A 12,029-nucleotide genomic window follows, 5' to 3' on the forward strand; every position below is an offset into this window, starting at 1 on the left:
TATTGTAATCCGGTGCCGCGCAGTGTGGCCAGTCGCCTCGGGAGGTGGAGACTGCGGTCTGCGCCGAAAAACGCAGCTGGGCCTTCTGCGCATGCGTGGGGAAAAAAACTTGTGTTCTTGACGTCGCTGAAATGGCCGCGCATGCACAGTAGAGCTCCAAGTTGGCAATTGGCCATTTTTAAAGAGCAAGTTGTGGATCGGCTGTCTGCGACCCTCTCTGACCCCCGAGTGCGTGCCGGTCCCGGTCCGCTGTGACCTCCGCTTCCCATCACTAGCCCTGGCCGAATGGCCTCCGATTTACATACCTGCGCCAATTTCTTTCCGCAAGGGTTTTCTCGAGAGGCCACATACGCTGGCCTAACCAGAACTGGAGTAAGTATCAGCTGGCCAAAGTTCACTAAATGGCCAGAATTGGCGTAGGTGGCTGGTTACGCCTCCTTTGGTTAAACAAAAACTTACCTAAAAAAAACTTAACTAATTGAGTTACGCTGTTGCAAATTGACTGGGGAAACTGTGGATTTCTAAGTTAGGCCAGAAAAAGCAGCATGCTCCAAAAAAAGGCGCAAGTCACTGGGGAATATTGAGCACTATGTCATGCAGTCAACTAGTCCCATGTTACAGGACACATAGCTGGCAAATCTCGCATTACATACCAAGGAACCAGCAAGCCTCACATTACATACTGCAAAGCCAACCAGTCTTGTTATATATGTGGACTTGTATTTACTCTGTACAGCCACCAGAGGGCTCATCCGCTGGAGTCCCAAGGGATCCCATAATCCCTTGGGAGCACAGGTATTTAAGGAGGCTTCACAGGTTGGAGAGGCACTCTGGAGACCTGTAATAAAAGACTACGGTCACACTTTACTTTGCGCTCACAATGTTCAGTCTGACTCTTTCTCCATACACAAGAAGTCTCATGTTGCACACTGCAATCAGCTGATCAGGTCCTGTGTAATACACCATGTTTAGTGCTAAATATTTCAATCATGGTTTAAATGTTTCAAAAATAAGTGTGTTTTCAAAAAGCAGTCTGAAAGTCTGCCCTACAACGGCTAATGGCCGAGATGGCAGCAGAACTTTCCAGAGATGGCTGCCCAGAAACCAAGCTGAGCCGGACAGACACACCAATACAGTGGCGTGGCTGCTGTAATGTTGGTTATTCATGCCTCCCATTACCACGGTCGAAAAAACAATAATCACTAAAAGTCAGAATTATGAACATAGCAAGTGTTCTGATTGGAACCCTGAAGTCAATGCTCCCTGTAATAATCCTTCCTAGTGCGTCAAGCTCTTCCCTGATATCCTGTCACTATCACTGAGTTTGTTTACATGTCTTAGTGGATTCCTTGTGTCAATGTAACTTTACTGCACATAAACCCATCAACATTTCACTGTGATATTTTTGTACTGTGTTGACGCAGACTGATATATTTATAGCACTACCGAATGTGTAAATACACTGATAAGCTGTGAATTTACGTTAGTGGCGTGTGTACATTTGGCCATCAACTTCTATCAATTAGTCTGACTTTAGCCTAACAGATCACAGTTGTTGTAAACGGATGTGATAAGGTGTCAGGCTCAGTATAATGATCTACACGTTGACTATAAACTAGGATTACAGGTTAAATTCTATTGTTTTTTTTCATGTTGATTTGTCTGCAACACCAAACATAAATTCACGCCCTGGCCCACATTAATGGTGATCTATGGCATTCTGTGGAACAGCATTATACAGAGCAGAAAAGGAATAGCTGGCCTGGATCAAAAGATCACTGGTTTTGATCGCCTGTGAGGATCGAAGAGGAATTTTCCATATCTTTTTTTTCCTCTTATTGGCCCTGGGTTTTTTTTTGCCTCTGGCAGGAGATTACATGGCTGTGGTGGTGGAGGATCAGGGGGTTGGTGTAGTAATGAAAGAAATAAAAGAACTTGCACGGCAAGCTCCCACAAACAACAATGAGATAAATGAACAGATAATCTGTTGGCATCCACATGTGCCTCCTGTTGTCCAATCATTGAAGTGTCCTGAGCCCCAGGCTGTGCTGCACCCTCACCCCCCCCCCCCACCCCCACCACCATTCTTCATCCCAATTAAAGTAGAAGATGCAATTAAGAAATAGAGGTGAGAAAAAGGGCAAAATGTAACATTCAAAAGAAATGTGTAAAGCCTGATAGCTTTTGTTAATAAAAAGTAAGTAAATCCATAGAAAAGGACAAAATTGCTCTATTTCTCTGTTGCTCAATGTGATGATGTGATAGTTGATTACCTGTACTATATTAGCTCTGGTGTCGGAGGCTGATAATTGATTAACAGGACAAGAGGCTACTGCTCATACCCATAATGTTAGCCACACTGTCCCAGATACACATGTCCGTGCAAAGATTCCTACACTGATACCTTAACCATGGGATAGACTGGATCTCTGGGTAATATTACACAGAGTAACAGAAACCAACACTCCGATTAAAGAACCAGAAACCTCTGCTGCATTGTCACATAATCAACATTATGTATTATAAAAAAAGAGAAGTATGTCTTCTTATCATGCTCTGGTCAATATTTATCCCTCAACTAACATCACTAAAAACAGATTATCTGATCATTATCTCATTGGGTTTTTTTGTGGGACCTTGCTGTGCACACATCGGCTGCCCTATTTCCTACAATGCAGCAGTGGCTACACTTCAAAAAGTATTTCATTTACTGTAAAGCGCTTTGGGACATCCTGAGGTCGGGGAAGGCGCTATATAAATGCAAGTCTTTTTTCTTATCTTTTTATCTGTGCCACTTAGGCACCCCCAGTTAGTTTTATGCTTTGAGATGGTTGGAAGCAGATCAGTTTTTATGGACTATCCTCTGATATTTTGATGTAGGACAATGAGACTATGAGAAAAGACCATTCAGCCCAACAACCTTATTATTTTCATAGACTATTCACAAGCTACTCTAGCGTGGACTTGGCCTGGCCCATTTAAGAAGCTTTTGTTTTGTATTGGTGAAATAAGTAGAGAATAATGGTGCGCTTTAATGGGGTAATTTTATCTTTTTATCGCCGAGCTGCCATCACCTCTTTCTGGACTTATCTTTATAGTCCTCAGTCTTGTCCTTAGCCAGATAATCACTTTGCTCTTTGTAAAGTGTTAAACATCTGCGGACACCGTACTCACATCCTCAGTTACAGACACCGCCCTGCATTGGCTGAGTGGAACGCCATGATCTATGCTGCTGGGCTCTGCACAGAAGTTGTAAAAGGTATATTCACAATAAGTGTCCTCACCTTGATGCAATTGGTCTGATCGAGCAATCCAGGCTGAAGCTGCATTGCAGTACTGAGAGTGCTGCACTATCAGAGGTGCCATCTTTTGGATGAGATGTTAAACAGAGGCCCCATCCAACCTCTCAGGTTAACGCAAAAGTACCCATGGCACTATTTCGAAGAAGAGCAGGGGAATTCTCCCCAGTGTCCTAGCCAATATATATATCCCTCAACCAACATCACAAAGATCGATTATCTGGTCATTATCACATTGCATTTTGTGGAACCTTGCTGTGCAAAAATTGGCTGCCGTGTTTACTATATTACAACAGTAACAACACTTCAAAAAGTACTTCATTGGCTGTGAAGTGTTTTTGAGATGCCCTGAGGTTGTGAAAGGTGCTATATAAATGCAAGTTCTATCTTTCTGAATTACAACCGGATCCAATGCCTTGTACTGGATGCATCTGTGAAGAAAGTACAGACATAAAGACGGGGAAGCCACTCTTGTTCAAGCCCCTTGTCCTCTGGTGGCTTAGACGGTCCCTCACCACTCGTTTCGTATAATTTGTTCATGCTGTAATTTGAAATGATGTAAACCTAGTTCTAAACACATGTAGGAGGTTGTGATTAAACTGAGACACTGGAAACCCTTTGACAGTACCGAACTTAAATAATTAAAGGTTAAATTAAAAACTAGTAGTTAGGAGCCGATGACATCATGAATAGAGAATGCTACCTACCCTTAGCTCACGGTTCCTGTTCAGGAGGTCACTGAAGTGGGACTTAATGATATCAACAGAGGAGTTCAACACAAAGGGTCTGCTCCCATGCTGCCTCTAACTAGCAATTTTAAAGCATAAAACATTAATGGCAAGTGACAACGGAGAGACATTATTAAGTGTCATGTGTCTTTTTTCCTAACACTAAGGATTAGGTATCTGTTTCTTCTGCAACCATTGTTCCCCAATTTATTGTGAATTTTGTATTTTTGAAAATAAGGATTATTAGTACTTGGGAATGAAACGCTTTCCATTTCAAGCATCCAGAGTCAGCATTTGGCACTCCCAGATCAGATAAAGCTTAGGTTAGGTGCAGAGTGAAGCTCTGGTGGCAAAAACAGGAAGGCAGATTATTATCTGAATGGTGAGAGATTAGTAAAAGGGGAGGTGCAACGAGACCTGGGTGTCATGGTACAACAGTCATTGAAAGTAGGCATGCAGGTACAGCAGGCAGTTAAGAAAGCAAATGGCATGTTGGCCTTCATAGCGAGAGGATTTGAGTATAGGAGCAGGGAGGTCTTGCTGCAGTTGTACAGGGCCTTGGTGAGACCACACCTTGAGTATTGTGTGCAGTTTTGGTCTCCTAATCTGAGGAAGGACATTCTTGCTATTGAGGGAATGCAGCGAAGGTTCACTAGACTGATTCCCGGGATGGTAGGACTGACATGAAGAAAGACTGGATCGACTGGAATTTAGAAGAATGAGAGGGGATCTCAGAAGCATATAAAATTCTGACGGGATTGGACAGGTTAGTTGCAGGAAGAATGTTCCAAATGTTGGGGAAGTCCAGAACCAGGGGTCACAGTCTGAGGATAAGAGGTAAGCCATATAGGACCAAGATGAGGAGAAACTTTTTCACCCAGGGAATTGTGAACCTATGGAATTCTCTACCCCAGAAAGTTGTTGAGTGCAGTTTGTTGGATATATTCAAAAGGGAGTTAGATGTGGCCCTTATGGCTAAAGGGATTAGGGGGTATGGAGAGAAGGCAGGAGTGGGCTACTGAAGTTGCATGATCAGCCTTGATCATACTGAATGGTGGTGCAGGCTCGAAGGGCCGAATGGACATGATTTTTACTGCGTGACATTTGCAGAAAAATGCAGGGAATAACACCAACCCTTGTACATGGCCTTCTTTTGACCTTGCAAAGGCCTTTGACACTGTCAACCGCGAAGGTGTATGGAGCGTCCTCCTCCATTTTGGATGCCCCCAAAAGTATGTCACCATCCTCCGCCTGCTCCATGACGACATGCAAGCCGTGATCCTTACCAATGGATCCATTACAGACCCAATTCACGTCTGGATCAGAGTCAAACAGGGCTGCATCATCGCGCCAACCCTCTTCTCAAATCTTCCTCGCTGCCATGCTCCACCTCACACTCAACAAGCTCCCCGCTGGAGTGGAACTAAACTACAGAACCAGTGGGAACCTGTTCAACCTTCATCATCTCCAGGCCAGATCCAAGACTGTCCCAACCTTCGTCGTTGAGCTAAAGTACGCGGACAACGCCTGCGTCTGCGCACATTCAGGCGCTGAACTCCAAGTCATAGTCAATATATTTACTGAGGTGTACAAAAGCATAGGCCTTACACTAACATCCTTAAGACAAAGGTCCTCCACCAACCTGCCCCCGCCGCACAGCACTGCCCCCCAGTCATCAAGATCCACAGCGTGGCCCTGGACAACGTGGACCATTTCCCTACCTCGGGAGCCTATTATCAACAAGAGCAGGCATTGACGATGAGATTCAACACCACCTCCAGTGCAGCCTTTGCCGCCTGAGGAAAAGAGTGTTCAAAGATCAGGCCCTCAAATCTACCACCAAGCTCATGGTCTACAGGGCTGCAGTAATACCCACCCTCCTGTATGGCTCAAAGACATGGACCATGTACAGTAGACACCTCCAGTCTGGAGAAATATCACCAACGATGTCTCTGGAAGATCCTGCAAATCCCCCGGGAGGACAGACGCACCAACGTTAGTGTCCTCGACCAAGCCAACATCCCCATCATTGAAGCACTGACCACACTCGATCAGCCCCGCTGGGCAGGTCACGTTGCTCGCATGCCTGACACAAGATTATAATAGCAAACGCTCTACTCGGAACTCCTTCACGGCAAACAAGCCAAAGGTGGGCAGAGGAAATGTTTCAAGGACACCCTCAAAGCCTCCCTGATAAAGTGCAACATCCCACCGACACTTGGGAGTCCCTGGCCAAAGACTGCCCTAAGTGGAGGAAGTGCATCCGGGAGGGCGCTGAGCACCTTGAGTCTCATTGCCGAGAGCATGCAGAAATCAAGCGCAGGCAGCAGAAAGAGCGTGCGGCAAAACAGTCCCACCCACCCTTTCCCTCATCTGTGACAGTATTCTCGTATTGGACTGTTCAGTCACCTAAGAACTCATTTTTAGAGTGGAAGCAAGTCTTCCTCGATTCCAAGGGACTGCCTATAATGATGATGAATTGGATAGCTCTAACAAAGAGTAAGGGGTTAAAAATCAGATTTATTCACAGAAACTAATTCCCAGCTTAACTTGATACTTTGTTGCAACAATAGGTCAGTTTTTCTGAAGACAGGTGTCTGATTGAGAGGGCCAAGACATGCAAATCAAATACAAACATTTTGTGTGATTTTGTTTAATTATATTCTTGATTTGCAACTTTTTTTTAAATGTAAAAGAGTTGTTTAAATTATGCTTGGTCCTGTCACTGTTTTGTAGATGTTTATCAGCCTGTCTTTTTCAAATCAGAAAGTCTTTCTGGAACTTTGAAAGGGGTTCTACCTAGAATCTTGAAAAATAATTAGTCACAATTAAACACTCTCTGAGATGTAGGGACATAGGCCCCAACTTTGAGAGTGAAATATCAGAATAACAAAAGGTAAAATAAAGTAACAAGTGCATCATGTGCCTTAGCCCAACCTTAGAAGAACATCCCCACCGCACTGGTGTGACATTCTCCATTTTGCATACAAGACATCTTGAGACTTTTCTGGGTGACTTTGTCAAATCAGAGGCAGTTTTGCACTATCATGGGAAATGGATCGCAGCTACCCCAGAACTGAACAGTTTAAAAATTGCGTAAAAATAAAATTGGATGTACTGGAATTTCTTGGCTGAGATCTTGGAGATAATTTTCCAACTGATCAGTACTTTGGGGTCTTCCTGCACCAGACTTTTGAACTGCATAGTCAGAAAATGAGATGCATTGTTCTGAATTTCCAATATGCAATGCCTCTGGGTGAGGTTCCTTGGCAGGATACATAAAACAACCTCTGTCATCCTCACATAATGGCTAGAAATGCATTAGTAATTTATGATACAATAGCATAACATTTCCAGGAAAGTTGCGGAATGGACGGGAACCAAGTGTACCAGGCTTGGCACCATCAGTACTGCCTTGAGGTCTGGCAGATCACTGGATATGCTGAGCTAGGGCCTGGTGGATCACTGGGACGTAATGAGCCAGGGCCCGGGCGATCACTGGGACATACTGAGCCAGGGCCCAGCATATCACTGGGACATACTGAGCCAGGGCCCGGTCGATCACTGGGACATACTGAGCCAGGGCCCAGCAGATCACTGGGACATAGTGAGCCAGGGCCTAGCCGATCACTGGGACATAGTGAGCCAGGGCCCAGCAGATCACTGGGACATAGTGAGCCAGGGCCCAGCAGATCACTGGGACATAGTGAGCCAGGGCCCGGCTGATCACTGGGACATACTGAGCCAGGGCCCGGCCGATCACTGGGACAGACTGAGCCAGGGCCCAACGGACACTGGACAGACTGAGCCAGGGCCCAGCAGATCACTGGGACAGACTGAGCCAGGGCCCAACGGACACTGGACAGACTGAGCCAGGGCCCAGCAGATCACTGGGACAGACTGAGCCAGGGCCCAGCGGACACTGGACATACTGAGCCAGGGCCCAGCAGATCATTAGACAGACAGAGTCAGGGCCCGGCTGGAAAGGTGCGGCTGGAGTGACAGGGATGAGGCTGCTGCCTCTCATTGGTGATACCACGCGAGATCCACCGGTCCTTCTCCCTAGGGTTGCCGACCCTCCAGGATTGCCCTGGAGTCTCCAGGAATTGAAAATCAATCTCCTGCACACAGATGGGAGCAACCCAGGAGAAAAAGTATGCTGATTTTTCAATTCCATTAAACACTTTCATTTATTACCTAAAAATATTGACTATGATTTTTAAAAAAAGGCTATTTGACTGGGCAGTTGGAGGTGGGAGATTGTGTGATGAAACCTCCAGAATACGTCCAACCAGAGTTGTTAACTGTACTTCTCCCTCAAAGGACAGAAGACATAACAGAAAGCAGACAGTGACTAGGCAGCCAACTCAGCAACAAGCAATGGACTATTCCAGGGCTATCTCTTCACCCAACACATGGAGGCAGAGGGATCCCAAGAAACTTCCAGCAGCCAGCTACATATTCCTGCCATTGCAAGAGCAAATCGAAGAGCACAAGAATGAGTAAAACATACAGCATCGCCAAGGGGACGTTCCTGGTTAAAACACACTAAGCACTGTGCACTGAGCATTTGGAGGAAAGTAAATTGGGTTTACTTTAATCACCACGTTGTTGAGAGAGTGTCTTTCTGCTTCTGCCAGCAAATGCCTCATTTCATCTTGTACCCATCATAGGCAGCCCCTCAAAATCGAGGAAGACTTGCTTCCACTCTCAAAGTGAGTTCTCGGGTGACTGTACAGTCCAATACGGGAATTACAATCTCTGTCACAGGTGGGACAGACAGTCGTTGAAGGAAAGGGTGGGTGGGAATCTGGTTTGCCGCACGCTCCTTCCACTGCCTGCGCTTGCTTTCTGCATGCTCTCGGCGACGAGACTCAAGGTGCTCAGCGCCCTCCCGAATGCTCTTCCTCAAGTAGGGCGGTCTTTGGCCAGGGATTCCCAGGTATCGATGGGGATGTTGCACTTTATCAAGGAGGCCCGGAGGGTGTCCTTGAAACGTTTCCTCTGCCCATCTGGGGTCGCTTGCCGTGTAGGAGCTCCAAGTAGAGCGTTTGCTTTGGGAGTCTCGTGTCGGGCATGCGGACAGTGTGGCCCGCCCAACGGAGCTGGTCGAGTGTGGTCAGTGCTTCGGTGCTATGGATGTTGGCCTGATCGATAGACGTTGGTGCGTCTATCCTCCCAGGGGATTTGCAGGATCTTACGGAGACATCGTTGGTGGTATTTCTCCAGCGATTTGAGGTTTCTGTTGCATACGTCTTTAAGCCATACAGGAGGGCGGGTATCACTACAGCCATGAAGACCATAAGCTTGGTGCCAGATTTGTGGACCTGATCCTCGAACACTCTCTTCCTCAGCTAAAGCATGAAGAGCTTTGAAAACAACCCCCGCACTTTAAGGCATCAGTGATGTGCCCGAGGCTACTGGACTCTATAGTTTCCAGTTAGATGCCTTGGCTCAAATTGAGGGAGCCATTTGACTGATCCTTTTTAATTTAAAAAAAATCCTATTCTGCTGAAGTTTTGGAAAGAGTTTACAGTCAGTTTCTCTGATGTTGGTAGCAATTTCCTGCACACTGCAAGCTTGACTCCCACCAACATTATCGATACTACTGGTCAGAACATTTACATTAATAAACTGAATCACTCAATTAGTTTGTATGCTGTAACTCACTACCAGTACCCATTATTGTGTATATATAAACCATCACAACCCTTCGATTAGGTTCCAGCCTGTAACTCACTCCGATGTATCCATTATTTTTCTATAAAAATTCTGAACCCTTGATAACACAGTTACAAAAATAAAGGCTGGGATAGTGACATCAATAGGAAAACATAGTATTTTCAGGCACGCGCCATTCTCTAGGGGGACATAGATGTCTTCAAACATCATGGCTTCAAACCAAATAAATCACACCTATGCCTTTCCTTATGGGAGATGGCCATTGTCTCTCAACACATACAGACCGGCCCCAGAGAGTCATAAATTAAAAGACAGACAGTTCATGTTCTGGGAACTTAGACTAATAATTAGTCAGAGACTTGGAGAGGTGACTATAGCCCCAGCCTGAAACACTTGATTCCTCAAGGAAATGAAAAGTGTTTAGGGGCCAATGCAGAAATTATTAGGAGCAATTAAAAGGGGCAGTTAAAGGGACATGGTCACCCTACTGGAATGGGTTATGGCATAATTGGTGACAATAAAAAAAATGACATTGCTAAATGTTTTGGTGCAATATGTTTGATTATCAATGTTCACCGGAGTGCAGGGATGAGAGAAAGAAAGAACTTGTATTGATATACCATCTTATCATGTCCTCAGGATGTCCAAGATGCTTAACAACCAATGTGTTACTTTTGAAGTACACTGTTGTCATGTAGGCTAATGTGACAGCTAATCTGCACACAGCAAAGTATCTCAAATAGCAAATTAGATGAATGGCCAGGTCATCTGTTTTTGTTGATGTTGATTGAAGTTTGGTTCGAATAGTACTCAGAGATATTTTACTCCACCTTAAACAGGCTTTTCTTACAGCCCTCTTATATATTGCCATAGTGAACGTTTTTTTTATTTCTGTTTTACCTTTGCAGCTATACTTTTCCCTTTTCATCATCATTTGATATGTTTCTACATGATTCTATATTCATCTTTCTCCCTGCAATTGGCTAGGGCATGCTCCTCTTTATTTTACATCTAATTAGGCTGTTCATCATTTAGGGTAATACTCGTTCGCTCTGTGCTTGCTGATCTTGCGTATATATTTGGTTTGCATGCTCAGCGTTATTTCTTTAAAGGTGTCCCATTTGTCCTCTACGAAGCCTTGACACTTCCTAATTCATTCTTTCAGAGTTACCCTGGGGTCAGTGTATTCATTCTTGTTAACTGAAACAAATTACTTTATAAAGAAAAGTAAATAATTAAAATTACAAAAATAGTCAGTCATGCTAAAATTATTTTATAATATAAAATTGCACCCAAACCACTTTACAGCCAACGAAGTATTTTCTAAGCAGCATATGTCATCAAAACAGAATGCACTCCTTAGAATAGTATTCCTGCAAATCTACTGAATGCTATAAATAAAATGATTTATTTCTAGTTTCAGGTTTGTCAGTTCTTATGCTGAAAAATCACTCTTCTCCTGTGAATGATTTCACGTCAAAACATCAGCTTGAACTGGAAGGCCATCTCTTAGTTTGTTAGCAATTCAAGTTGCTGGACTTAGCTGCTTAATGCAAAGAAAGAGAGAGTTGCATTTATACAGTGCCTTTTTATCTCAGGACATCCCAAACCACTTTAAGTCAATGAAGTACTTTCTAGGTGTAATCACTGTTGTAATGCAGGAAATGCAGCAGCCAATTTGCCCACAGCAAGGTTCCACAAACAGCAACGTGATAATGGCCAGATAATTTTTTTTTTATGCTAAATTGAGGAATAAATGTTGACCAGGATACTGGGAGAACTTCCCTGCTCTTCTTTGAAATGATGTAATGAGATTATTTTACATCCACCTGAAAAGTCTCGGTTTAACGTCTCATCCAAAAGACTGCATCACCAACAGTGCAGCACTCTCTCAGGACTGCACTGGAGTGTCAGCCTGAATTATGTGCTCAAGTTCCTGGAGTGGAACTTGAACCCACAACCTTCTGACTCAGAGGCAAGAGTGCTATCCACTGAGCCATGGCTAACCCTTTTAAAGAGAGACTGTTCATCAGGAATTAGAGAATAGTGATGTGGGGTGAGAGCGTTGACCAATATTTTCCTCCCAACAAGGGGAGGCCAATTGTAGAGCCAACCCAAGTCCAATTAAGATGCAGGGGATGAAACTGGGAACTTTCTGACCTGTAGGTCTCAGGTACCCATTTTCTGTAGCCAGCTGAGCCACTACAGCAGCGAGAATGACTTGTTTGAGTGCCACAGTGCTGATGAGCATTTATTGAATTCCCGGCAAGTGTTCTCATAATGGAATCTAGGACATCCAAGCTCAAGAACCAATTGTGCT

Source organism: Pristiophorus japonicus, chromosome 4 (assembly GCF_044704955.1).
Source record: "Pristiophorus japonicus isolate sPriJap1 chromosome 4, sPriJap1.hap1, whole genome shotgun sequence".
NCBI lineage: Eukaryota > Metazoa > Chordata > Chondrichthyes > Pristiophoridae > Pristiophorus > Pristiophorus japonicus.